General features: G+C 47.4%; 1 protein-coding gene across 7 annotated transcripts in view; it reads right to left on the bottom strand.

Annotated features, from left to right (window-relative positions):
• Positions 1-26,211, bottom strand: part of TSPAN18 (tetraspanin 18) — a 269,240-nt gene that overhangs the window by 224,832 nt on the left and 18,197 nt on the right. The gene's annotated exons all lie outside the window — the stretch shown is intronic.

Below are 26,211 nucleotides of genomic sequence, written 5' to 3'. Positions count from 1 at the left end.
TAAGAGGAGAGGCCTCCGGTGGTAAAAAACAGGAGCCCAAGAGTGCAGAGGTCAGAAGTTCTGCCTCTCCCGCCTTCTCCTCTGTCGGTTTGATGATGAGACCGCAGGTCTTGGAGAAGGATCAAATTCACCGTGTCTGGGCCACATATCTGCCAGCAAGGCTTAGGCCAGTCCCCAGGGAACTGGCTCGTTCACATGGACAGCTGAGCAACAAAAGAGCAAAGCTTACTGCTGTGAGGATGGAGAGAGGGGGGAGCCAAGTCCACATCCCAGGTCATCCGGATCCTGGATTATCTGTTATTGCTCCCTTTCCAGACACCTTCCACCCTCAAAGCCCGGGCCCCATAGTGGAAGCCCTGATCAAGTTTCATTTGAATCATGATCATGATGATAACCCCGAAACCCTCTACGACCCCAAGAGAAAGCATCACCACTTTAGGGGTAAGATAAATAACGTGCCAAGGTCATACTGTTGAATTGGGGCAGAGCTGGGACTAGAACTCAGGCCCCTGAGAGTCAGGCTTGGTGCAAGTGCCATCTCAGCAGTGGTAGAGGTACAAATGGGAGCAATAGGTTCCAGGTCAACTCTACAGGCCCCATGCACTGAAGGGGTTCTCAGAACTCCCTGCTAACTGAAGATAACAGGGCTTGGCCAAGGACAAGGCCTCACTTTAATTGGCTATATCTGCCTCAGATGTCCATCCAGGCAGTGTCAGCCCAGGGTGACTTCTTGTGTCACAGGCCAGACTATGACTATGATTGGAGAAATTAGTTCTATATATATATATATACACACACACCTATATATATATATCGTTGTTAGCTGCTGTCGAGTCAGCCCCTGACTCATGGCAAACCCATGCACAATAGAACAAAATACTATCTAGTCCTAAGCTATCCCCATGATTGGTGCAGACTGGACCATTGTGATCCATAGGGTTTTTTTTCATAGGCTGATTTTCAGAAGTAGAACACCAGGCCTTTCTTCCTAGTCTATCTTAGTCTGGAAACTCCACTGAAGCTTATTCAGCATCACAGCAACACTCAAGTCTCCATTGACAGACAGGTGGTGGTTGCGTACGAGGTGTACTGGTGGGGAATCAAACCCAGGCCTCCCCACTGGAAGGCAAGAATTCTACCACTGAATCACTAATACCCCCCGTATCTACATACACACACATACAATTTTCCATTTTTAACTGTTGTTGTTAGGTGCCACCAAGTTGGTTCAGACTCACAGGGACCCTGTGTACAACAGAATGAAACACTGCCTAGTCCTGGGCCATTCTCATGATTGTTGTTATGCTTGAGACCATTGCTGCAGCCACTGTATCAATCCATCTCATTGAGGGTCTTCCTCTTTTTCACTGATCCTCTACTTTACCAGGCATGATGTCCTTCTCCTGAAAACATGTCCAAATTATGTAAGACAGAGTCTCGCCATCCTTTCTTCTAAGAAGCACACTGGCTGTACTTCTTCCAAGGCAGATTTGTTTGTTCTTCTGGCAGTCCACGGTATATTCAACACTCTTCGCCAACACCATAACTCAAAGGCGGCAATTCTTCTTCCGTCTTCCTTATTCACTGTCCAGCTTTTGCATGCATATGAGGCAACTGAAAACACCTTGGCTTGGGTCAAGGGCACCTTAGTCCTTAAAGTGATATCTTTGGTTTTTTCACACTTTAAAGAAGTCTTTTGCAGCAGATTTGCCCAATTGCAATGTGCCCTTTGATTTCTTGACTGCTGCTTCCATGAGTGTTGATTGGAGATCTAAGTAAAATGAAATCCTGGACAACTTCAATCTTTTCTCCGTTTATCATGATGTTGCTTATTGGTCCAGTTGTGAGGATTTTTGTTTTCTTTATGTTGAGGTGTAATCCACCCTGAAGGCTATGGTCTTTGATCTTCATCCGTCCCCTTGACATATAATTCATTTTTAATTACAAAAGGGAAAGTTCTTCCTTACCCATCAATCCTATTTAACATACCATTGCAAAGACTTTGGAATGTGACCTTCTGGACCTTATGCTACGTGTGCGTGTGTGTGAGCCTGTGGCTATATCAAGCCAACAGTGTGACTTCTACACGTGTTCTACCAATGTCACATATCAGCGATGTCATGTCCATCTGTGAGTATGAGAATACATAGATCTTCTCTATTTCATAGCTGCACAGCATCCCATTGTATGTGTGGGCCAGAGTTTATTTACCTTTCCCACTACAGATATGGGGGTTACTTCCACTTTGGCCACTACAGCCTTGCAGCAGTCACCCCCCTTGTGCTACATCTCTGTAGGATAATCTTCCATGCAGATGGCAGAAGTGGGCCACCAGCTGGGCAGAAGCTGGGTACAGTCCACGTGTGATAAGAGACTGACAAACAGCCTTCCCAAAATGCCTATCAGCTCACCTCGACTGGGTGGTACAAGCAGTTTGCACTTGCCTACTAACCTAAAGGTTGGGGGTTCAAACCCACTCAGTGGTGCTGTGGAACAAAGGCCTGGCATTCTGCTTCAGTAAAGATTATAGAAACGCCAAGAAAAATCCTATGGAGTAGCCCTACTCTGTGACACATGGGGTCGCCATGAGTTGGAATCAACTTGATGGCAATGGGTTTGGGTTTTTTGGTTTAGATGAGCAGAAGGAGCCCCTTTCCCCAGAAGTAAATTTGAACCCAGCGCTCTACCTACAGAACAGCTTTTCTGGCCACCTCCCAGGGGCCCGGGAGGCAGAGTTCCCACGACAGAGGGAGGAGTTTGTTCCTTGGTGTGGCTGAAGGTCCATGGCTCCACTGCCTGGGGCCATCTCTGAGGAACTCAGGCCTACCTGAGGCGGGAACTGCATTTACTGGCTCAGAACTGATAATGAGATTTTATGAGCTCTGGGGACCGCAGGGAACATGTATTAATGTCAGGCGTGCCTGTCAGCCACGCAGCCTGGGCGAATGTCACACATTAACGAAATTAAAGGCAGTGGCGTACTGGGAAGGAGCTTCAGGCTGTGTGTCTGGTGGTGTGGGCAGGGCCGTCAATAACAAAATTACTTTCCAGGTTTTGCACTCCCTGATCTTAAGCTGTCTCCTGTCTTTGGTGAAATTCTGCCTCCCTGCAGCCCGAGAGGAGATTAGTTTATTACCAGCCTGCCAAGAGAGGCAAAATCCAACACTAATCCTAATTCCTATTTAAGCAAATCTGCACTGTGTGAGGGAAACCAGCGGGGCTTGTAATTTCCCTCCTTCTCCCTGGGATCTCATTCTCCTCTCCTCCTCTCCATGGGGGAAGTGGAGGAGTCACTATGGATGTCAGGCCCAGACCTCTGGACTTAGGGCCAGGAGGGGTGGCTGGTGCTGGAATGATCGAGGCAGTGTGGAAAGATGGTGGCCAAGTGATGGTGGTCACCATTGACCTGGCTGTCTTTAGCTTTCAAAAGGAAGGATGACCAAAAGGACAGAGGTATCTCTGGCTCCCACCTCACCACCCCACTTTCAGCCCCAGATTTGCTGTTGCTTTGTACAAAGTAATGAGTCCTGATGGTGCAGTTGTTAGAAGCCCAGCTGCTAAGAGAAAGGTGGCCGGTTCAAACCCACCAGCTGCTCCTCGGGAGAAAGATGTGGCTGTCTGCTTCCGTAAAGATTACAACCTTGGAAACCCTATGGGACAGTTCTACCCTGCCCCATAGGGTCATTATAAGGTCACTGTGAGTCAGAAGCAACTCAATAGCAATGGGTTTTTTGGGTTTTGTACAAAGTTCCCCCCGTGGATTGAGGCGGCACAGGTTGAAATCCTGAGTCCAGCTCTTACTAGCTCCTTGACTTTGAGCAAGTGACTTACCTACTGTCATAGATTGAACTGTGTGCCCCCAAAAAGTCTGCTGACTTGGCTGGGGTATGATTCCCAGTATTGTATGATTATCTACCATTTTGTCGTCTGATGTGATTTTCCCCTGTGTTGTAAATCCTGTCACTGTGATGTAATGAGATGGTTTGGTGGCATTTGTGTTGATGAGATCTACAGGTTTGGATGGTGTCTTGATCCAATCTCTTCTGATACATAAAAAAGAGAGGCGAGCAGAGAGACATGGGGACCTCACACCACCAAGAAAGCAGTGCCAGGAGCACAGCACATCCTTTGGACCTGAGGTTCCTGTGCTGAGATGCTCCCAGACCAAGGGAAGACTGATGTATCAAGTGCCTCTTCTTCTTTCTTCTAAATTAAGGGGTGAGGTCTCCATTTATAAGAAAAATTTTGAGAGCTATTTCAGTGTCCTGGAGGAGACCCGAATGAGAGATTTTAACATACCCTGAGGCTTTTGCCTCCATTTGTAAAATTTATTATTAAAATATTACATACTTACACAATAGTGCACACACCATGAGCACACAGCTTGCTGAATTTTCATAAACACAGCAACCAGCACCCAGATCAAGGACTCTCCTCTATTGTCCCAGCCATTGTTTCTCTTTCATCTCGAGTCTCCCAAATCATCCCTGACTCCCCATCCCTCTTGCCCCTGCACGTCCCTGTCTGGTTTCATCCTCACCATTGTCTGTCTTCTTGCTGCAAACAGCCTCTTGGCTGGTCTACCTGCTTCTGGTCCCTGCAACCTATTCTGCCCTTCACTGTCAGTGTAAGCTCATAAATGTGGAGCACCATGACTATCTCCTATATACAAAAAACAATTTTGAACCCTTCATTATCTGTCCCCAGACTGCCCTTCTAGGCCCATCTCCAGGTCCTCCCAACATGCACAGACCTCAGAGTTAAACAACTCACTGGGACTCACCACACCCCACCAGCCATGCTCAGCCCAGCCTGACTGCTGTCACTCTGCCTGGAAGTCCCTCCTTCCTTTCCTAACCCTGAGTTGAAACCCTCCTCCCTCTCCCTAAAACACTTGGCAAACTCCTACTCATCCTTCAAAACTTCCCTCTGAGAAAACTTTCTAGATTCCCAACCAAAACCAAACCAAACCCACTGCTGTTGAGTCAATTCTGACTCATAGCAACCCTATAGGACAAAGTAGAATTGCCCCATGGGGTTTCCAAGGCTGTAAATCTTTACGGAAACAGACTGCCGATGGGTTCAAACTGCTGACTTATCAGTGAGTAGCTGAGTGCTTAACCACTGCACCACCAGGTCTCCTGTTCTGGATCTGCACAGGGTGATAAATCAATGTCCTCTGGGGTCCCATAAAAATTTGGGTGTATAGATAGTAAGTCAGCATCACAGCAGAGTATATCTTTGTTCATGTGATTTTTCTCCTCCACCAGACTATGAGTTCCTCAGGGATGGGAACAGTCTTCTTTCTGTCTGTGGTCACAGTTCCTGACTCAGCAAATAATAGTTAATGGATGGATAGTTGCTAAGACAGATGAATGGATGGGTGGAGAATTGATACATTAAAGAACCTGAACGGTGGAAGGGAGGAACTAGGTTATGGTTGGTTGCAAGAATGGAAAGATGGATGGGTGGATGGGTGGGTGGGTGGGTGGGTGGGTGGGTGGGTGGGTGGGTGGATGGATGGGTGGATGGATGGATGGATGGATGGATGGATGGATGGATGGATGGATGGATGGACAGCTACAGGAATGGACAGAAGGACAGATGGAAGGTGAACGGAACTATAAAAGAATAAGTTAAGTGAATAGTGAGAAGGCAGAACTAGGTTAACGGAGAAAAGAGAGGGAATAGATGACTCTCAACTATTTTTTATAATTATAATTAACATAATTCCTCTCTGGACCCCGAGGAACTGAAATTGTTATAGCTATGAAGGCCACCTTGCTTTAGTCTTCCAGAATTTGTGGATCTGAACAGAGACCACATGGTCAAACAGTCAGTCCCAGTTCCAACCCATAGCACCACCTGCTACCTCTTGCCTTGGCCTTTGCTGATCCAGGTGGTGTCACAAGCAGTACCACAAAGGGACCAAAGTTCTCCTGTGCCTGTGTCAGGCCACATTCTTAGGAGAGCTGGTTTGCCGACTGTGTACAATAGGCCAGCTTGTTGGGATATGTCAACTGCCTGGTTTAGGGCTGAGGGATGGATGCCGATGGAAGTGCCACACTCTCCTGCAGAGATGCCATTTAGGGGGAAACCCCAAGATGGTTGACAAGACAACGTAGCACCATTTGGCAATGGGCTTGTGCAGACAAGTCCCCTGATGAAGCCTGCTTCCTTTGTGCAACGTGGGGCAGGGTGGGCGGAAGAAGAGGAGGCTCAGCATCAAATGACAGGAACTCACAGTGGTTAAGAAACCAGGCTTGTGTGTCTCACAGGCCTGAGTTTGAATCTCAGCTCTGCCACTTGCCACCTGTGTGACCTTCTGAAAAGTTCCTTATCCCACTAAGCCTCAGGTTATTCACCTGCAAAATGTCAACAATCATAGTCCTGCCTCACAGCCTGAGCCAGGGGGATGAGATGAGCTAACAATGAATGTCAAGTGACTCCCACCGCACCCATCACGTAATAAACACTCAATAATCGGAGGAAGCGAGCATTATGTAAAATAGAATCTGCTGCTACTTTCTGTGAAAAGAGTAGTGGCCAAGTTCTACTCCTCAGAGCCCTTCCCTCTCTCTCTCAGGGGTCGACACAAAGAACAGATGGGGTCTACACTCCATACCGGTGCCAACACTTAATTCACAACAGCTGGGCTTTTGAATATTTTATATACTAAGTTTCCAAATAATTTTAAAGGCCATTGGTTTAAATTTCTCTTGACATCCTGGAATCCCAAGGCAGTAGGATTTCGGAGGAGGAGAACAGGGTAGGATAAAGTATTCAGGGACTGCTTCTTGGAGGAGGCATCAAGGGCCCAAGGGAGGGAGCGGGGGATCAGCCTTATGATCAACATTTTCCTGGCCAGCAATCTCTCTTTCTCTCTCTCTTTCTTTCTCTACTCTGCACTCCCCACCCAAGACACTCTACATCTCTTCCGAGCCCTGAGACCACGAGGACTCTCGCTCTTGTCCCCCAATAAGGGGCAGCATCCTCAGAGACACTCCAGCTGCCAGTCCAACCTCTGGCCCCCTCTCTCCACATGATGCCAGCCCCAAGACACAGGCTGGGCCACTGCCAGTCTGAGGCATCCCTGTTGACAGATAAAAAGCTCTGCAGTTTAAGGCTTCAGAGCACAGCCAGGCCTTTGTCTTGCTTTGTTTTAAATTAGCAACGTAGGGGGCTGGCCTAGGGGTGGGGGAGGAAGAGGAGCCAAGGCGTGTTCAGGATGCATTCCTGCTGCATCTAGCATCTCCAGGATCCCCTGGGCAGCCCTTAATGAAGCTGCCTGCACGCCTCTCCTCCCGCCTCTCTCATCTCTGCCACCACCTCTCCACCTGCACTTGCGGGCTCAGGGAGAGGGCGCTATCCACCACGCCCTGTCACACAGGCTCCTCACCCTCAGCTCCCATAATGAACCCCAGGATCAGGGTGTTCATTGTGCCCCAGGGTCACCGTGGGGCCGAGGTGGGCACCTGACATCCTCAGAAAATTTGGGATTTATTTTTGCACAAAGAGGGGGGCTTCCCACGTGGGCACAGCACAGTGGGCTCCGGCATGGCTCATGAGGGTCCCCGAGGTTCATCCCAGTGGGTGCAGGGCCCCCCCACAAGCCGAACCCATTAGTTCTCAGTGGTTTGGGGAGAGTGGAGGAGCCAGGGAAGAGGGAAGGTACCAACTCCATAAATTAACACATGAAGCCATTCATTCTCAATGCAACTGTTATTAATAATTATCTCCCCTGGTTCTGCGCCTCCCATCTGGTCTGGGGCCTTTCAGCAGACGGCACACAGCCAGGGTCTCCTGGTGCCTCCCCTCGTAGTACCTGCAGGAAACAAACGGCGCACAGCCCAGCTGAGCAGGAAGGGGACCCTGCAAAGCCCTATCGCCCTGTCATCGGCAGGCATTTGCTTCCCCGTTTGTCCTGTCTAAAAGCATTTTCTCATTACCTGGAGGAGGGCAAGGATAAGGGCTAGCTGCTGGACCTCACTTTGTATTTTTTCTTCTTCTACCCTTGCCGTAAACCAAAAAACCAAGCCGGGTGCCATCGAGTCGATTCCAACTCATAGCCACCCTACAGGACAGAGTAGAACTGTCCCATAGGGTTTCCGAGGCTGCCATCTTTACAGAAGCCACATCTTTCTCCCACAGAGCGGTTGATGGCTTCAAACCACCAACTTAACATTTAGTAGCCAAGCGCTTAACCACTGCACCACCAAGACTCCGTGCCCTTGCTGTAAGGGCAGTATTATTACTCTCCCCATTTTACAGATAAGGGAAGTGAGGCACAGCGTTTTTCTCATGTAACTAAACTTTGGTGAGTTGCTCAGGGAGAGAGAGAATGCCTCTTTCAAAGGAAAACATAAATGATCCCATCAACAATGCTAAGGCTCACTGATGCTCATAAGGACAGGGAAGCATCTAGCAGGCCTGTCTGGCAAGGAGGCCCAGCATCCCAGACCTCAAGGAACCTAGAAGCCCTAAGTGTTCAAGGGACTTGTTCCTGGAAGTGCAGCCTGGCCCCTGCCTCCAAACCCCACACCCTTTCCACTGTGTCATCTGCATTAACAAACTGAGACAGTGCTGTAATTCTCCTGGATTTCTGGGTCCATGGAGTTGGGTCGACCCAGTCAGGTCACCCACTCTTAGAGGTCCTTTTGGACCGTTGGGCCTTTAAGGAAATATTTTTCTCAAGTCATCCTTCAAGTCAAACAAAAACCTAGTAAACAGCTTAGAGGAGATGTTTTGCCTTAGGCACTGGGCTCTTTTGGAGAATTACAATGACCTTCAGGAGACTACCCTGCCCGGACCACCTATACAGCCTGTTTTCACTATCCCTTTTTCAGAGTGTCTTCCCAATACCTTTGGGTTGACGCTTAGGATTCAGATTCAAATCATATCTACTTACAATAAGTATATTCTGTTACACTAATTTTTCGTGTTTCTCTGCACATTTAGGTTCTTGACAAAACCAATGAAAAGTGGGCCAGTGTTATTCTCCCCACTAGCAAAAGGGGGTCCCCAGATGGTACAAATGGTTAAGCCCTTGACTACTAGCTCAAAGGTATGCAGTTCAAACCCACCTAGAGGCAGCCTCAGGAGACAGGCCTAGTGGTCTGCTTCTGAGAGGTCACAGCCTTGAAAATCCTAAACAGCACAGTTCTACTCTGCGCACATGGAGTCTCCATGAGTCAGAATCTACTTAACGGCAACTAACAACTACAGCAAAGGAGAGAATTGAGGCTCAGAGAGGCTAAGTGCCTTTTCCATAGTCACAGAGCTAAACCAGGCAAGGTAGAACAAGAACCCAGGATTTTGCCTGCAGCCAAAGTCCACCTAGAGACAGCGCCCATCAAGTCCAGCCTGCCTTAGGGACGTGGATAGCCAGCTTAGTAGCGTCCGCCCTCCCAAGGATGTATCTGAGAGAGTCTCAGGCCACTGGGCTGTTTACGCAAAAATACCTGGGGTTCCAAAGGCTGTAAGAACAGCCTGTGTTTCTGGCTCAGGGTTTTTAAGAAAACAGACACGTTTTCGTGTGGAAGTTGGCTTTGGTAAGAATTGTGTCTCAACATGTTCCGGGCCTTGAACTCAACATGGATCCAACGTGCAGTCTTACAAACACAGGAACACACGTCCAAAGATATTCTGCCTCTCAGAAAAGCAGTATTAAAAAGCCACAAGACAGTAATAGAGCTGTTTCCAAACTGGCCACCCTGCAGCTACGAGGAAGCTAAAAACTGAGAACTCAAAACAGGAGTTGAGTAAAGAAGGAAGGGGCCAGCCCCACAGACAACCACCGTTTCCCCCCACAACTTGGGGGCCATTCATTCAGATTTTATAACCCTCAGGGTTTTTTTTTCAGGGTTGCAGTGGAGTCCCAGAAAGCTGCACCCCAACTCTTTGTAATTCTTCCTTATTTCCTTACTCAAGTCCATGTAAATATATTCTAATACGGGGAGGGGCCTGCAGGTGGTAAAACAACAGAACCATTAGCATTTTGATGAGTTTTCCCAACTCTGGGAACAAGAGAGCTTTAAAATTCACAGTGTGCAGATTAACCCTTCAAATCCCACTACTCCCTTCCCAGGTTGAGATGGCCAAGAACTTTTTACCCTTCTTAGACCTTTGATAAGGAGTCCTGGTGGCAAAAAGGTCAGCAGTTCCAACCCACCAGCGATTTGCTTCCCTAAAGATTACAGCCTGGGGAACCCTATCGAATAGTTCTAGTCTGTCATATAGAGTCACCGAGTAGCAATCGACTCTAGCATACACAACAACAAGACCTTGGATAGGAGTCCCTGGGTAGTACAAATGCTAAGTACTAACCAAAAGGTTGGTGATTCAAACTTACCCAGAGGCACCTTGGAAGAAAGGCCTGGTGATCTGCTTTCAAAAGTTCACAGATTTGAAAACACTATGAAGTACAGTTCAACTCTACACACACGGGGTTGTCAAGAGTTGGAATCAACTCCAGGACAACTCTTTTTTTTTTTTTTTTTTTAAAGACTTTTGATTAGGAAAAAGGGTTCATAGGAAATCAGACAGCTCAGTCAAGAGACAAGACTCTTCTCTAGACTGAGTGTGTCTAACCCTCAGATCAATTAAATGACAGAACTTGAGACAGGGACGGTGAAAAGACTAGTCACACTGCTTGGGGGTTGGGAGTTAACTTTGATTCAAGAGAACCCCACAGCCAAGTCCTGGAGAGGAACCTGCTCCTAACAGTACAGTTCATCTTTTTTTTTTTTTTTCTGGTAACTGACAAAGGCCAGACCTCTTAACATTCATGTTCATTCACGCAGCAAACATCGTGGAAGAGAATTGCTGTGCCCTGGCACCATTTTAAGTGCTTGGGATAGAAGGATCTGGAAGACAGTTCAGTTCAACAAATCCCCAGTCTCTAGAAGCTCACAGTCTAGATGGAGAGAGAAATGGGGAAATTGGTGATTACAATGAAAAGTGATCAGCGGCAGTGGCAAGACCAGGTGCCCTGGGACCCAGGAGCGCACCTCATTTGACAGACTCATCCAGCTGGGTTTCTGAGCAGGTCACACCCTCTGGGAGATTTCTCATCCTTCCTCAAAACTTTCTTTTGAAAACGAATGTGGCATAAGTATGAGGTGTCATTATCTAGCAAATGATGAAAAAGCATACATAGATAACGTTAAGAACAAGAATCTAAAGCTTGGAAGTAAGGTAAGGAGAGGCCTGTCTTTTCAACGTCATCACTGGAGCACCGTTTAACAGGCCCACCCAAGGATTACTGAATGATCTAGAGGACTCTAGGGGAAGGGAACTTTGCTTGACACAGCATTTGCTATTATTTAAAAAGCTCCGATTCTGTGAAGTTACATGTGAACTTGGCTTTTTTTGGGGGGGGGAGGGGGGTGTCTGGTAGAAAGATAACCCCAAAGGCTATGGTTTTATTGCCCTATAAGGCATGGGTCACTTTTGTATCCAAGCTAAGTCATCTTATGCCAGAATTATTTCCTCAATTTCTCCTGAGAGCCAGCTTCACCGACTTGTCAGTTCCTTCATTGATGAGTTAGGTACATCTTTGACTCACGTTCATCCTAAATCTAGATAAATCATGTTTTTAATATTTTTTTATTATACTTTGACAATACATGCCCAATTATTTACATACAATGGGTGTGTATGTACATATATATGTATTTGTGTGTGAGTGTGTGTGTGTATGTACATATATATGTATTTGTATGTGAGTGTATGCGTGTGTGTGTGTGCTGTTTTTACTGACACAGGTCACTGGGTCTTTATCCTGCAGAAGGGCTGAGTAGGTTCAAATCGCCAACCTTTAGGTTAGTATCCGAGTGTTTAACCACTGCACCGCCAAGGCTCCTTCCAAAGTAATGCCAAACCAAACCTCTTGCCACTGAGTCAATTCCGACTCACAGCGACTCTATAGGAGTGTAGGACTGTCCCATAGGGTTTCCAAGGAGCAGCTAGTGGATTCGAACTGCTGACCTTTTTTGGTTAGCAGCCGAGCTAAGAGCTGAGGTAAATTGCTGGCCTACCCCGTCAGGCAGAGTTCTTGGCACTTTATGCAGATTATCTCATGAAGGCCTCACCACCACCCAGGGGAAAGGTACTGTCACGATCCCAATTGTACAGACACGGAAATGGAAGCAAGCACAGGTTAAATGGTTAGCCTGAGGTCACCCACCTAAGAAGGAAAGGCCAGGATCTGAACCCCAGGCAGCTTGGCCCCAGAGCCTGCCTGCTTAACGCCCCTGCCAGATGCCTGCCTCCCAAGTGGAAGAGGAAGAAATAAACACATCTGCTGGGCTGCCAGGGTCAGGCTTGGAGAAGACAGCATTCTCCGCCCACTCCCAGAGCACAGAGTGTGCGGGGAAGCCAAACTCAGGCTCCACTGGCCTTGAATTGAATTCACATGTGTCCTTCCCACAGTAAGAGGCAGGGACCAGATTTCTCCATTCTTGAACTTCCCATCACACTGGGACAACCTGGCCCACCCTAGGTGCTCGCCAAGCGTCTGCAAGCACCTCTCTACCTATTCCAAGACTGCCACCTCTAGCTAAACCCACCGATGTACCTAAAAGCCTGCTCTGAGGACTAGTTCACTCCACTTCTCTCGGTGTCCACAGAGGCACTAAGGAATTGCTTGACTGTCGAGATAATAAGCCAAAGGGCGGCCTGGCTTCAGCAAAGGGAGGCAGGTCAGTGTGTTGGAAAGGGTCCCAGCCTGGGAATCAGGACACAGGCTCTGCCTCTAAATCACAGTGTGACCTTGGGCAGCTCCCCAAGTCTCCCTGGCCCTTGTCCCCTAGCCTTTAAAACGAGGGGGTGGAACCACTCAGGCTCTGGCTCCCCAGACGTTCTGGAGCATCAGTCTTTCTTTGCTGGATTACATCTTCATGAGTGTTTTACAGGCAGCCACCATGGTGCCTGCACCAGGCACCCTCGCCTATTGATTCTCGCCAAAGCTCTTTGTGTGGCGGGTCACCGCTGGCTAAATCTGGGCAGAAATCAGGTTTTGAAGGCAGAACACCACGTGGTCTGGAAAACCAAAGTGGGGTGGGGCTTTAGAAAAGGGAGAGTGGGGAGTTAAGGAGAGATGCTTCATTAAAATCCAGTGCTTGAGAGCCCCTGCAAACCACTTCATCTGTAGATTCCTTCTGACCACAATTCTTTTTTATTTTTTCCTAATATATTTTCTTAGGTCTCCAAACACCTGCAGACTCAGGGAGGATTATTTGGGTAAATACTGTGATTCAAAGGCTTCCAAACAAAAAGCCCTATTCTTCTTGATTTCACAATAAGTATCCATCCAACCTCTACCTATGGCTGTGAGGAAGGTGTGCAGAAGGGATCACTCAGAAATGTCAGCCACTAAGTAAGTGTCAATATTGAAAGTGGCGTCTCGAGGTGATTAATTAAGATCAGTGGCCAAAAGAAACACAGGAGAGCCCTTGTATAAGAAGCGAAAATGATATTGCTCATGGAAATGATCCCACCAGTCATGGCTACTTCTGATTCCTGGCTGACTTACCGGCCCCTTCTAGGTCTCAGATTCATTATCTGTCACCGAATGGCCTTAAGTAGTAGTTTTCATAATGGGTTCCCCAGGAGATGCCAAAATGGAAGGGGGAGTTGGGGAATGTAAAGCCATCCCATACACCTGCTTCAATAGGGGGGCTCCTTTTGGAGCTATTTTATACTTGGGGCTCCATGTGGAACTTTGAGTTCTAATACCTAAAAGTAAGTTGAAACTACTGGACTAAACCACCTCCAGGCCATTTCTACTTTAGAGTGTGGAATGCCGAAGATGGGACTTTGGTTCAGAAACCCCAAGGCATTTGGTAACTAAATGGTATTTACCCAAAGGCATCGTGGTGAGCCATGTATGATATTGGGGATGGAATTCTCTACGTCTGGGGATAAGGTTCTCTATTCCAGGTAGAATCAAAAAAACAAACCTGTTGTTGTCGAGTCGATTCCGACCCCAGTGACACTATAGGACAGAGTATAAAGTCCCCATAGAGTTTTCAAGGCTGTAATCCGTCACTTCTTTCTCTCATGGAGCAGTTGGTGAGTTTGAGCCACAGACCTTTCAGTTAGCAGCCAGGCTCTTAATCACTGTGCCGCCAAAGCTCCTTCTATGCCAGGTAGAAAGTCCAAATCCCTAGCCAAACGGTCTATCAAGACCCACCATAAAACCACAGTAGGAGCATGACACGTATGGGAGCACTCAGGTGGTCCAGGTATTTAACGTTAACTCAGTCCTCACGGCAAGTTTATGGCACGGCAATATAAGGATAGGTGTTCATCTTTTCTCCACTTTGTAGATGAGGAAACTGAGCATCAGAGATGTTGGGTAACCTGTCCAAGACCACACAGCTTCTAGCTGGGATTCAACCCCACCACCCTAATTCTAGGGAGCAGTGGTGGTTCAGTGGTGGAATTCTCGCCTTCCATGTGGGAGATTCCCAGCCAATGCACTTCGTGTGCAGCCAACACCCGTCTGTCAGTGGAGGGTTTCGTGCTGCTACGGTGCTGAACAGAGTTCAGTGGAGCTTCCAGGCTCAGACAGGCTATGACCTGATCTACTTTGCAAAATCAGCCAGTGAAAACGCTATGGATCACAATGGTCCAATCCACAACCAATCATGGTGAGGACCCAGGACCAGGTGGTATTTCTTCCACTGTGCATGGGGTCGCCATGAGTTGGGGACCAACTCAGTGTCAGCTAACAACAACCACCCTGACCTTTAATCACAGTGTGAAAGATACTACCCCAGAGAGCCACAGAACACCATGCTGGATTGCAACTTCGGATCAACTGGTCCCTCTCCTCCATCTTACAATGGGGTAGATGATAACCAGAAAGGGGAAGGGACTTGCCCAAGGTTCATACTGAGTTTGTTGCAGAACAGAGTTAAAACTCAGACTCCCACCTTTAAACTCTGTGTCCTTCCACTACATCTTGGCACCACTGGGCCACATAGGACAACATGGTATGGTAGTCAATAGCTCTGCTGAAGAACTGGACTACCCAGGTGCAAACCCCACCTCTGCCACTGATACACTGTGTGACACCAAGCTGGTTATTCACCCCACTGGGATCCCATTTCACCAACCCTAAAATGGGGATGATATTCTCACCCGACCTGTTGGGTTGTTGTGAGGAATAAACAGGACAATATACAGCGTGTAGTACATTCTTGATGAGTGCTAGCTCTCTTCATCCTTGGAACTTAGGGAGGACCACACCAAAGTGCAGCAGATCCTTTTAGTGGATTTGGCATAGGAAATGTTGGATCTTTGTCCTGCTTTCCACCTCCCCTCCCTCACTAGCTGTGGCAATTTGACCACTGCCTCTGTTTCCCCATTCATGACTGCGGGGCATCAGGAAGAATAGGAATGAGTCCAAGTAAGACGATGTAACCTTGTGTCTCCTCTAAAGTCAAGGGCAAATTATCATCTTGAACTTTCTATTTTCTCCTGACCTCATGTTAATTTCTGGCTCAAAATAAAATGATGTCTCTTCAGTACCAATAAAAGGCTAAAAAATAATTTTGATGTGGCACACAGTCTGCCTAATGAGATAAAATCCACTAATTTGTGGAGTCATGGAATTTAAGATGTGGAAAGGAATTTATCTCAGATCATCTGAGATACTGTATAAGAAAGTGATGATCTTTCTAAAGAAGGAAACCCAAGATTCAGAGAAGGAGCCAGTCTACAGAACTAATTGTCTACATGAACCACAGCCTCCTCTACCCTGAGACCAGAAGAGCTAGATGGTGCCCGGCTACCATACCATATGTTCTGATCAGGACCACAATAGATGGATCCTGAGAGAAAGGGAGAAAAATGTGGAACAGAACTTCAAATTCTCAAAATATCCAGACTTACTAGACCCACTAAGATAGGAGGAATCCCTGAGATACTCTTAAAACCCTTGAGCCAAAACAATCCCTTCAAGTCACCTTTTCACTAAATAGGTTAGTTCATAAAGTAATGAGTATCACCCTTGAGTACTGCACTTTAAAAAAAAATCATCTATATTAGACTCAATGGTAAACAAATACTCTAAAGCACAGATAAGAAGGTTGAGGGGGGGCGTGCTGTGAGACTAAGTAAATGGGAGCAGAACAACTAGAAGGGAAACAACGAGAATGTTGATATAATGTGAAGAATATAACCAATATCACTGAAGGGTAAATGTAGAAATTGTTGAATGGGAACCTGTTTTGCTGTGTATACTTCCACTGAAAACACAATAAAATACTAATTAAAAAAAAAAAAAGAAAGAAAATGATGACCTCTCTAAATGTAAAATGGTAGCTTTGCCTCAGTTGACAGGAAGGAAGCTGAGGCCCAGAGAGGTTGAGTGATCTGACCCAGGTCACACAGCCACTCAGCTGGTTGGTAAGAAACTCAGTGACAGAGGGAAAACCAGCTTTCCTGCCCTCACAGCTCTGCTGGCACACAGGGTGGTCAAGGGTTGAGGGAAGGCAGGAGAGCAGAGAGGGCGAGTTTGAGTGTGCATAAGTGTGAGTGTATGTAATTGAGAGTATGAACTTCTAAAGTAGAAGGGAAAATATTTGGGTCATGTGACGCACCAACTGCACTTTAAATTGGGTATGAGGGGAGGAGTGTGAGAAAGCCTGCGCATGTGCAAGGGTAGGTAGATGAGTGAGTGAGTAAGACTGGGGGTGCAAAAGGGACCTGAGTGGGGTGTGAGTGCGTGCGAGGAAATTCAAATGCTGGGAGTGAGAGGGAGGGAGAGAGAGAGCAGGAAAACATATGGGCCCTTTTCAAATTCCCACAGTTAAATAAATCAAAACAGATTGTTTTGAGACAAAGAGGCCATTTCAAACCACATCCTTTAACACCAAAGCCAACATCAAATGACTTGACTTGTTGCTTTCTCATCCTGACAATAATGGTAACAATAATATTCACGATCATATTTAAGATTCTTGAGCAGCAATGATGAGTCGTTCCAGTACAAACATTTCCTTCTCCTCCTGGCTCCTCGTAAAGCCCTAAGAGGCAGGTATTATGAACGCCTATTTTCCAAATGTTACATTCGAACTGTGGTGTTGGCGAAGAATATTGAGTATACTGTGGATGGTCAAAAGAACGAACAAATCAGTCTTAGAAGAAATACAATGGAATGCTCCTTAGAAGGGAAGATGGCAAGACTTTGTCTTGCTTACTTTGGACATGCCATCAGGAAAGACCAATTGCTAGAAAAGGATATCAGGTCTGGTAAAGTAGAAAAAAAAAACCATTGACGAACAGTCAATTCTGACTCATGGCGACCCCATGTGTTACAGAGTAGAACTGCTCCATAGGGTTTTCTTGGCTGTAATCTCTACAGAAGCAGATTGTCAAGCCCTTCCGAAGTACCGCTGGATGAGTGGCAACGTCGCCTTCAGGTTAGTAGTCAAGCGCAAACCCCTTGTGTCATCCAGGGATCTTGGTAAAGCAAAGGGTCAGCAAAAACGTGGGAATCCCTCAATGAGATGGACTGGCACTACAGCTGTTACAACGGGCTCAAACACACCAACGATCATGAGGATGGCACAGGACTGGGCAATGTTTCCTTCCGTTACACGTGAGGTCGTCAGGAATCAAAGCCTGCTCAATGGCAACTAACAAGAATACTTGCCATATAAGGCGACTGAGGCTTGGAGAGGGAAGTCACTTGGCCCCCCGCACCCAAGGGATTTCTGGGATAAGGAGGTCTGGTGGGCAGCAGAGAGAACCAGCAAGCTTCTCCCTGAAGCACCCTGCCTCGGAGACCCAGCCTTTTGAGGAAGGCTGCTCCTGGCGGCTCCTTGCTGCTATGGGCAGGATGGAGAAGGAAGGGTGCCAAGGAGCTGGAATTGAAAACGGCATGTTCCTGAGCACCACTGCCCCACCAGGCAAAGCAGATGCTGCCTCTGAAGGAGTGCCTGGGCTGGAACCAGCAGTATCAGCTTCTGGGAGCCGTGGTCACGACTTCACCTGGATACCCGGCCCTGGACCCAGAGGAAAGCCCTGCTCTTCATTGCAAGCTGGGCCCTGGCACACCAGGCCGCTCCAGGGAACAGCTTCCCATTTCCCACCCCAATATCAGCAAAGGGACTGCTGAGTCCAGGCAGCCATATCCCAGTAACTGAGTCACCTCAGTAACCGAGACGCCTCTCCCAATGGGCATGAGGGGAAAGCCCCAGGCAGGCGGTGGGAAAAGTGGGCAAAAATAGGTCTACCACGCCTCGTGTCCACCAGACAAGCTGTGCATCGTCTAAGCCTCATCTTATCTTAACCCCAAAACAATCCTTTGATGTGGCTGTTACTATTCTCACTTTACCAATGAGGAAACTGAGGCTCAGAGAGACTAAAGGTTGCTGTTTGCTGCTGTTGAGTCACCATCAACTCATGGGGACCCTGTGCACGATGGAACCATTGTGATCCATAAAGTTTTCATTGGCTGATTTTCAGAAGTAGATCACCAGGCTTCTCTTCCTAGTCTTAGTCTGGAAGCTCTGCTGAAACCTGCTCAGCATCAGAGTAACACACAAGCTCTGATGACAAAGGAGCGGTGGCTGCACATGAGGTGCACTGACCAGGAATCAAACCTAAGCCTCCCAAATGGAAGGCGAGAATTCTACCACTGGGCCACCAAGCTGCCAAGACAGGAAGTTTAGGTAGGGGCAGAACTGAACCCGAGTATGACTCTAAGACCTTTGCCCCTTCTAACTCACCCCACAGCTCATCTGCAAAGCTCTGCTCTGTGATGGAGGCTGGGAGTCCCAGGGGGAAACATTTAGTCATGGGTCACTTATGCAAATCCCAACAAGGACCCTGAAGCAAAAATGGGTGAGAGGCAGTATGGCCAGCCCAAAGGGGACAGCCTCTGCTCATCCCCAGCCCACTTTTGTCACCCATGGACCCAGGCTGCCAAAGCATCCCATTTGCCAAGGAAAGCAGAAATATAGAGCTTTCTGTTACATCTTACTTTTTTTTTTTTTTAACTGTTTAGAATCAGCTTGAATGCTTTCTGTTTAACAGAATTTTTAAATTGAAGTATAGTGTTATACCAACAAGAACACAGCTCTGAAGTGTACCGCTCAATGAATCTTCAAAACTGAACCCACCTACATAACCACGAAAAGAATAAGAAAATGAACGAAACCGGAGGCCCTCATGGCCCTTCCAGGCACCCCCCATTCCCGCCCCAAAGGTAACCATCACCCTGACTTCTAACAACAAAGACTCACTTTGCTGAGTTTGAACTTTATATAAATAGAATCGTATTCTGTATATTCTTTGACGTCTAGTGTCTTTTATTCAACATTATGATTCTCGGATTCCCCCAAGGACTTGTCGGCAGGAGTTCATTCATTCTCTTTGCTATATATTATTCCACTGTGTGACTACAAAACCCATCACCATAGAGTTGGTTCCAACTTATAGCGATCCTACAGACTACAACCAAAAAAAAAAAAAAGATCAAACCCATTGCCGTTGAGTCAATTCTGACTCATGGCAACCCTATGGAACAGAGCAGAACTCCCCTATAGAGTTTCCAAGGAGAAGCTGGTGAATTAGAACTGCCAACCTTTTGGTTAGCAGCCAAATGCTTAACCACAATCCCACCAGATCTTCCCATAGACTCTACCAAGAAACCCAACCTGTTACTGTCAAGTTAACAACCTATAGGACACAGTAGAGCCTACAGGACACAATAGAACTACCCCACATAGGGTTTCCAAGGAGTGGTTGGTGGATTTGAACTGCTGACCTTTTAGTTAGCAGCCAAGCTCTTAACCACGGTGCCACCAGAGGTCCTTTATTCTGCTGCCGATGGACACGTGGATTGTTTCCAGGGATTGCCTGCCATGGATGATGAAGCTATGAACATTCTCATACATGTCTTTTGAGGAGCACATATATGTATCTTAGCTTCCTACTGCTGCTATAACACAAATACCACAAGTAACAGAAATTGATTCTCTGACACTTCTGGAGCTAAAAATCCAAATTAGGGTCTTGGCCATGTGGACTCCTTCCTCATCAGTAGCCCCAGGTATTCCCTGGCATTCATTGGCTTGTAGATAATCCTCACATGCTGTTTGTCTTCCTCCAAGTGTGAGTGTGTGTGTGTGTGTGTGTACATATGCACACTATTCTGGTCTCTATAACTCAAAAGCGATTAGGTTAAGAACCCACTCTATACTGGCATGGCCTCACTAACATAACGGAAGAAAACCCTATTTTCAAAAGAATCACATCAACAGGTACAAAACCAAACCAAACCAAACCCATTGCCATCAGTCGATTCTGACTCATGGTGACCCTGTGTGTTACAGAACAAAACTATCCATACGTCTTTACACAAGCAGATCTCCAGGCCTTCTTTCACAGGACCGCTGGGTGGGTTTGAACCGTGAACCTTTAGGTTAGTAGTCAAGGACAAACCATTTGTATCACCCAGAGACCCACAGATACAGGACCCAGGAATTCAATACATATTTTGGGGGTCACAATTTGATCTACAACAGTGTGCATTTCTGTTGGGTATATACCTAAGACCAGAATTGCAGGGTCATGTGGTATGTGCGTATTCAACTTTAGTTACATTTACCAATCTTTTCATGTTGGGTAAATTTCATTTTTTAAGCATTTTGCAAGTCAGACAAAACACATCTGCAGCTTGGTTTTGGTCTATAGGCCGCCATTTTGCAACCCTGCCTGATATGTTTCATTCATTTTAGCCATTGGCCAGACCATCTTCTTTATGAGCTTGTTGGTGCCTCACAAATCCATGTAACACAGCCAGGGCAAATTTTAATACCCCAATACACTGATGAGTGAATTGGGGCCTAAATCAGCTGTCAATGGCTGGCCTCAGTCAGTGTTTCTCTACCAAGATGAGTTATAGCACAACCACTCGAGCAGTCTCTCCAAATCACACAAGCCAGCAATGCTGGTCCCACTCCAGAGTATCAATCAGTTGTCTGGCAAAAGGACACTCAGGATGATTATTTTGAAATCTAGTCCAATTGAGAATCACCACCTTAGGTCGTAGGGCAGCAAAGCCAGTGACAGAGCACACAGGCTCCCCAGTTCCTAGGCCAGTTCTCTCTATTTCCTAGGCCAGATCCCAATTCCACCACCCCAAAACCAAACCACCAAACCCGATGCCTTTTAACTGATTCCAACTTAGGAAGACTCCCATGTGTTACAGGGCAGAACTGCTCCATAGAGCTTTCTTGGCTATAATCTTTACAGAAGCAGATCACCAGGGCGTTCTTCTGGAACTCCACTGGGTGGGTTCAAACTACCAACCTTTAGGTTAGCAGCCGAGTACAAACCATCTGCACAACCCAGGGGCCCTGTGTGTTGCGCTCCACCAATCTCCAACCATGACAGACATCAATAATCGATCTTGGCACTCCTCCTTCCTACTGAGTCCACTCAGCTGGGCTCAAGGCAGGTCCTACCAATCGATTAGAGTTGGCATCTGAGATGAAAAAAAAGTATTTGCCATTTAGGTACCACACCACACTGCTCCTGCTATTTCACACTGCCCCCAGAAGCCCTTGCTACTTTCCTTAGGTAGCTCAGCCTTTCTACATCTAGGACAGTTCTAAGGAAACAGAAAGAACCAAACCCAAGCCTGGCCCTGTTCTTCAGCTTATTTGATTCTGATCCCATGCCAACCCTGCAAAGCTAGCTGTGAAGACAATCTCTGCCCTGGGTTTTGTTTTTTTGTTTTTTGTTTGCTTGTTTTTATTTTCTGCCTTGGTTTTATAGCTGGCAGATAGGCCCAGAGAGGGCTAGTACTTTGCCCAAGGTCACACAGCCAGGCTATGGCAAAGCTGGAACTTGAACTCACACCCCCATCTCTAATCCAGGGCTTTCTCTTCCCTCTTGGGGGCCCTCTTGCAACGAATTAGGAACGACTAGAAAAACATTTTTTTTTTTTTAGAAAAACCAGAACATGAGGGTAACCTCATCTGTCTCAATCCAATCACAGTTTGCTTCTTCTCTGCTAGGCAGTAAACAGTGGAGACTGGGCCCAGGTTGGCTGCAGGGTGGGCTCTGAGCACGGCTGAGACAGGGCTGCAGCTGAGAGCAGGTGAGGTGGCATTCTCAGGCTGATCCCTGGGCTATAAGAAAGAGATCTTCTGTAATGCAGCTGAGATTGGTGATCTGACATCGCTGGAAATTGCCCCTTTCTGAAGCGCTAATACACGTAAACCTACGGAGGAGGCTGCAACTGGAGGTGTTTCGGCAGCAGCCCAGGAGGCCTCTGTTGTTTTACCAGTTCTGTCTTCATTAACGTTTGTAGGAAAACACACAGTGCATTTTGCTGCAAATGAAAACCAAGCAATCTCATTTTCTCCCTCTCAAGCAGGCAGATGGCTCCCTCTGGTTCTTATCCCCTCACTCACACTGGAAATTAATAATAATTTAAAAAAAAAAAAGCTTTAAAAAACTACAAGTTCCCTAGCATCTACCTTCTGGAGGCCGTTAGAAAGAAGGAGCCTTGGTGGCGCAGTGGTTAAAGTGCTTGGCTGGTAACCGAAACACGGGCAGTTCGAATCCACCAGTCACTCCACAGCAGAAAGACGTGCCAGTCTGCTTCCATAAAGACTGACAGCCTTGGAAACCCTACGGGGCGGTTCTATTCGGCCCTGTAGGGTCACTATGAGTCGGAATTGACTTGATGGCAATGGGTTTGGTTTGGGCTTATTAGCGCCCTATCAAATCTGCCTTTTTGAGGCCATTATTAACAAAAGGTGCCTGGAACTGAGTCTTCGAATCGTGTTCCTAAGACATTTCCTCCCTGGGGAATAGCTGTATCTTCTCTCCAAAATCTTTTCCTTCTCTGGAGTTCTGGGGCTCCCAAGTCTGTGGCCGCTGAAGGCCCCCAGCCTGCCCTCCACGTCTGGGAAGTGAACCTGGGATTCCAGAAGTGCCTGTAGTGCTGAGAGAGCTCCCGGCTACCCCAGAGGCGGCAGAGCACAGGAGGAGATGGGAGAAGACGCCAGGGCAACTCACAACTCGGGCAATGCCTAGCTCCAGGCACACATCAACCCACCACATCCAGTTATTCCCTCTCCCCAAACCTGTGGGGACTCGGCTGTGTACCCTGCAGAGCCCATGTCAGCCTTGAGCTTGGCACTTTCCGTCACTCATTCATTTCATCCTTCCAACAGCGAGTGAGGTAGACGCTGCTGTTATCTAGTTTCACAGGCGAGGAACAGGAGGCACCCAAACTTAACACGTCCTACGTCACACAAATCAGAAAGTGGCAGGGCCAGAATCCACCCCTGGAGGCCTGACCCCAGATGCCAGCTCTAACCACTGTACCACATAGCTCTCTATTATCCACAGTGCTGGCCAGAAAGAGCCTTTGCTTAATGCTGCTACTCCTCACCCCAAAGGCCTACCTTCAACATCACATATATTTCTACCCAAGCCTCGGTGACCTGCTAAGCACAGGTTCAGTGCTCGGCTGGAATCCATATAAAAGGCATGCATGTCTACACGTGTGCACGCACATACATGCACCATTGGCTCCTGCATTCTTCCGGGGGGAAGAGAGCTACTTCTGTTCACAGCCCCTGCTGACCCCATTGGAGACGAGAACACAGATGGGAGCTGGGAAGATCTGCACTCCCCAAAGGAGGCTCTGAAGAAGGATGTTTCTAAGGACCCTTCAGGGCATAGTTCAGCCTCAGGTAAGGTCTGGTGCTAGAGCCCCTGGGAAGCTGGCTTTCGGCAGGTACGAGCAGGGAGCTGCCCAGGGAGGCACCGACCTGCTAGGCCCACTGGACCTGTAAGGAAGAGTCTCTGGCAAAGGGTGAGTGTTGGTGTGCAGGAGGGGCCCAGCAGTTGGATGCTGGAGAGGCAACTCTCCCACTGCTCTAAACCTGCGTGGCTCACACGAGGGACGGGTGTCCTCCAAGTGCAGGGAGCAGAAACACACTGCAGAATAAACTGGGAGGGATCTGTGTCCTTGTGTGGTCTCAGGGAGAGGGGGTGGAGGGGGGCCAAGACTGGGGAGATACTCAGAGGAGAGGAGGGGGCCCAGCCAGGGGCAGCGGGCTGGGAGAGAGTTCCTGATGGTGGGTCTGGCTAAGGGGCTTTTAAGAACAGAAAAGTCTAATATTCCATTCTGAATTGTGCACCGGGTACACCATCTTCAGACTCAAATCTTCAGTAAGTCTAGTGCACACCACAGAAGGGAGAGAGGGAGGGAGGGAAGGAAAACGTGCCTAAAAGAAGCAATACCAGGAGCCCATGTCTACATTCGGCAAGGCTCACAGGCAAATATTCCCTTACAGTGGAAAGAGCCAGGCCTTGCCATGGTTAAGACAGACCCTTCCAGCTTCTCATATTTCCCTCATCTGCTGGGTGATCTCTGGAATTCTGTAACCTCGGCACTTCAGGTTTCCCCTTTGCAAGATGGGGATAAAAACCTCATCCCAATGGGATGGCAGAGCGTCAATGAGATCATGCGTGTGGCAGCAGGGTGTACATGGCATCGCAGAGCTGTGCATTGGGAGAACACGGAAGGGCAGAGCTGATGTGGCGGGTGACACCCATGCCCAGCCCCAGCTTAGGCACTGGGTACTCATGATCTCATTTCCTCTTTCCGTTTTTTGGTGCCCCCATTTTCCAGATGAAGAAACTAAGGCTCAGAGAAGAAAATAACTTTCAGTTATACAGTTGGTGAGGGGCAGACCGAGGATTTGAACCCACATCTATGGGACTCTACAGCTGGAGTTCTCCTCATCTTCTCCTGGTAGCATGGTGTTTGATTTTAATCCCACCCTCAACAATGGGTGTGTGGCTACATTTCTCACCAGCAGGCATGTACAAACTCACACCACTCGTGGCGACCCCACGTGTGACAGAGTAGAACTGCTCCATAGGGTTTTCTTAGTTGTAATCTTTACAGAAGCAATTGCCAGGCCTTTCTTCTGTGATGCCACTGGGTAGGTTCAAACCACCAGCCTTTAGCCAACCATCCCCTGCAGACACCCACAAACTCACACACCTGAATTTATTTAATTTTATTATTATCAGTTTTATTTACTTTGCCAAAATGACTCTATCGGTGAGGTCTTTCTATTTCTCTTCACACACATACATACAAACACACACACTCAAACTTCTCCAACAGGTTTGAACAGACCTTGGTGAGTGGTTGGGCTACTTGGAAACAAAAATTGCCCATTATTTAAATTCAATTACATAGCAACCACTTTGAAAAGCAATGTTTGCATTTGAGCTCATTGTGTAGCAAATCATCAGACAATTTTTTTCTGCAAACGACTTTGAGGAGAAGAAATTATCAAATGAAAGGGAGGAAATGTTATGCATATCATCCCGGCTATTGAAAATAATGCTGATGGATTTTCCTCTTTCACTCTTAATGTATTTAAACAACACCCTCACTTCCATCAACAACCACGCTTTGGCTTCCTGAGCACCTTTCTCCAGGGGATGGGAGGCCTTGCAGTTCTATTTCCTATTCAAGAACCTGAGAGAAGAGAACCAGGGGCTCTTAAGCCTGAAGGAGACTCTGAGAACCAGCAGCCTCGGCCCCCCTCCCCTGTGCAGTTGACAAACCAGAAGGAAACCAGAGTTAGTCAAACCAGCAGTAGGCTCTCCCAATCGAGTGCACTCCCAGTCGAGTGCTCTCCCCATCACATTAGGTGGAGGACAGTGATTCATGAGTTGAACCTAGTCCCTAGTCTAGCTCTTTGAGTTCCCCCCACATAGCTCCCCCAATAATGAGACAGAGGTCCCAGGCTGTGGAAAATTCCACTGCCTCAAGCAGCTCGCTGGACACGTCCTGTAGCTTTACATTCACATTCTGGTTCTTTAACGGCTTGCCCAAAACTAGAGGAAACTGGTGGAAACCAGTTTAGGCACTGTGTTGACATTTTGGATAAGTTTTAGCTCATTACGTACCTCATACCTAGTAACTTCTCTGTCTCCGGGTGGAGTTTAACTGCCATTTTCTGAACACGCCACGCATGAAGTTATATGTAAACGCCTTTGTAGTATGATGAAGAATGTTGCTGATGTAACTTGTATGAACTTCCTGCTTGCAAGTAATCTGCTTAAAAGTAACCTTCCATCTCGCCCTGGTTGAGCAGTCTTGGAGGCAGCAGCCCTGACTGTTTCTTTCCTTACACAACAAAATTA

This window comes from Elephas maximus, chromosome 7 (assembly GCF_024166365.1).
Source record: "Elephas maximus indicus isolate mEleMax1 chromosome 7, mEleMax1 primary haplotype, whole genome shotgun sequence".
NCBI classification, from domain to species: domain Eukaryota; kingdom Metazoa; phylum Chordata; class Mammalia; order Proboscidea; family Elephantidae; genus Elephas; species Elephas maximus.
Note: the sequence above shows the minus strand (reverse complement) of the source record. Positions and strands in the feature narration are given on the sequence as shown.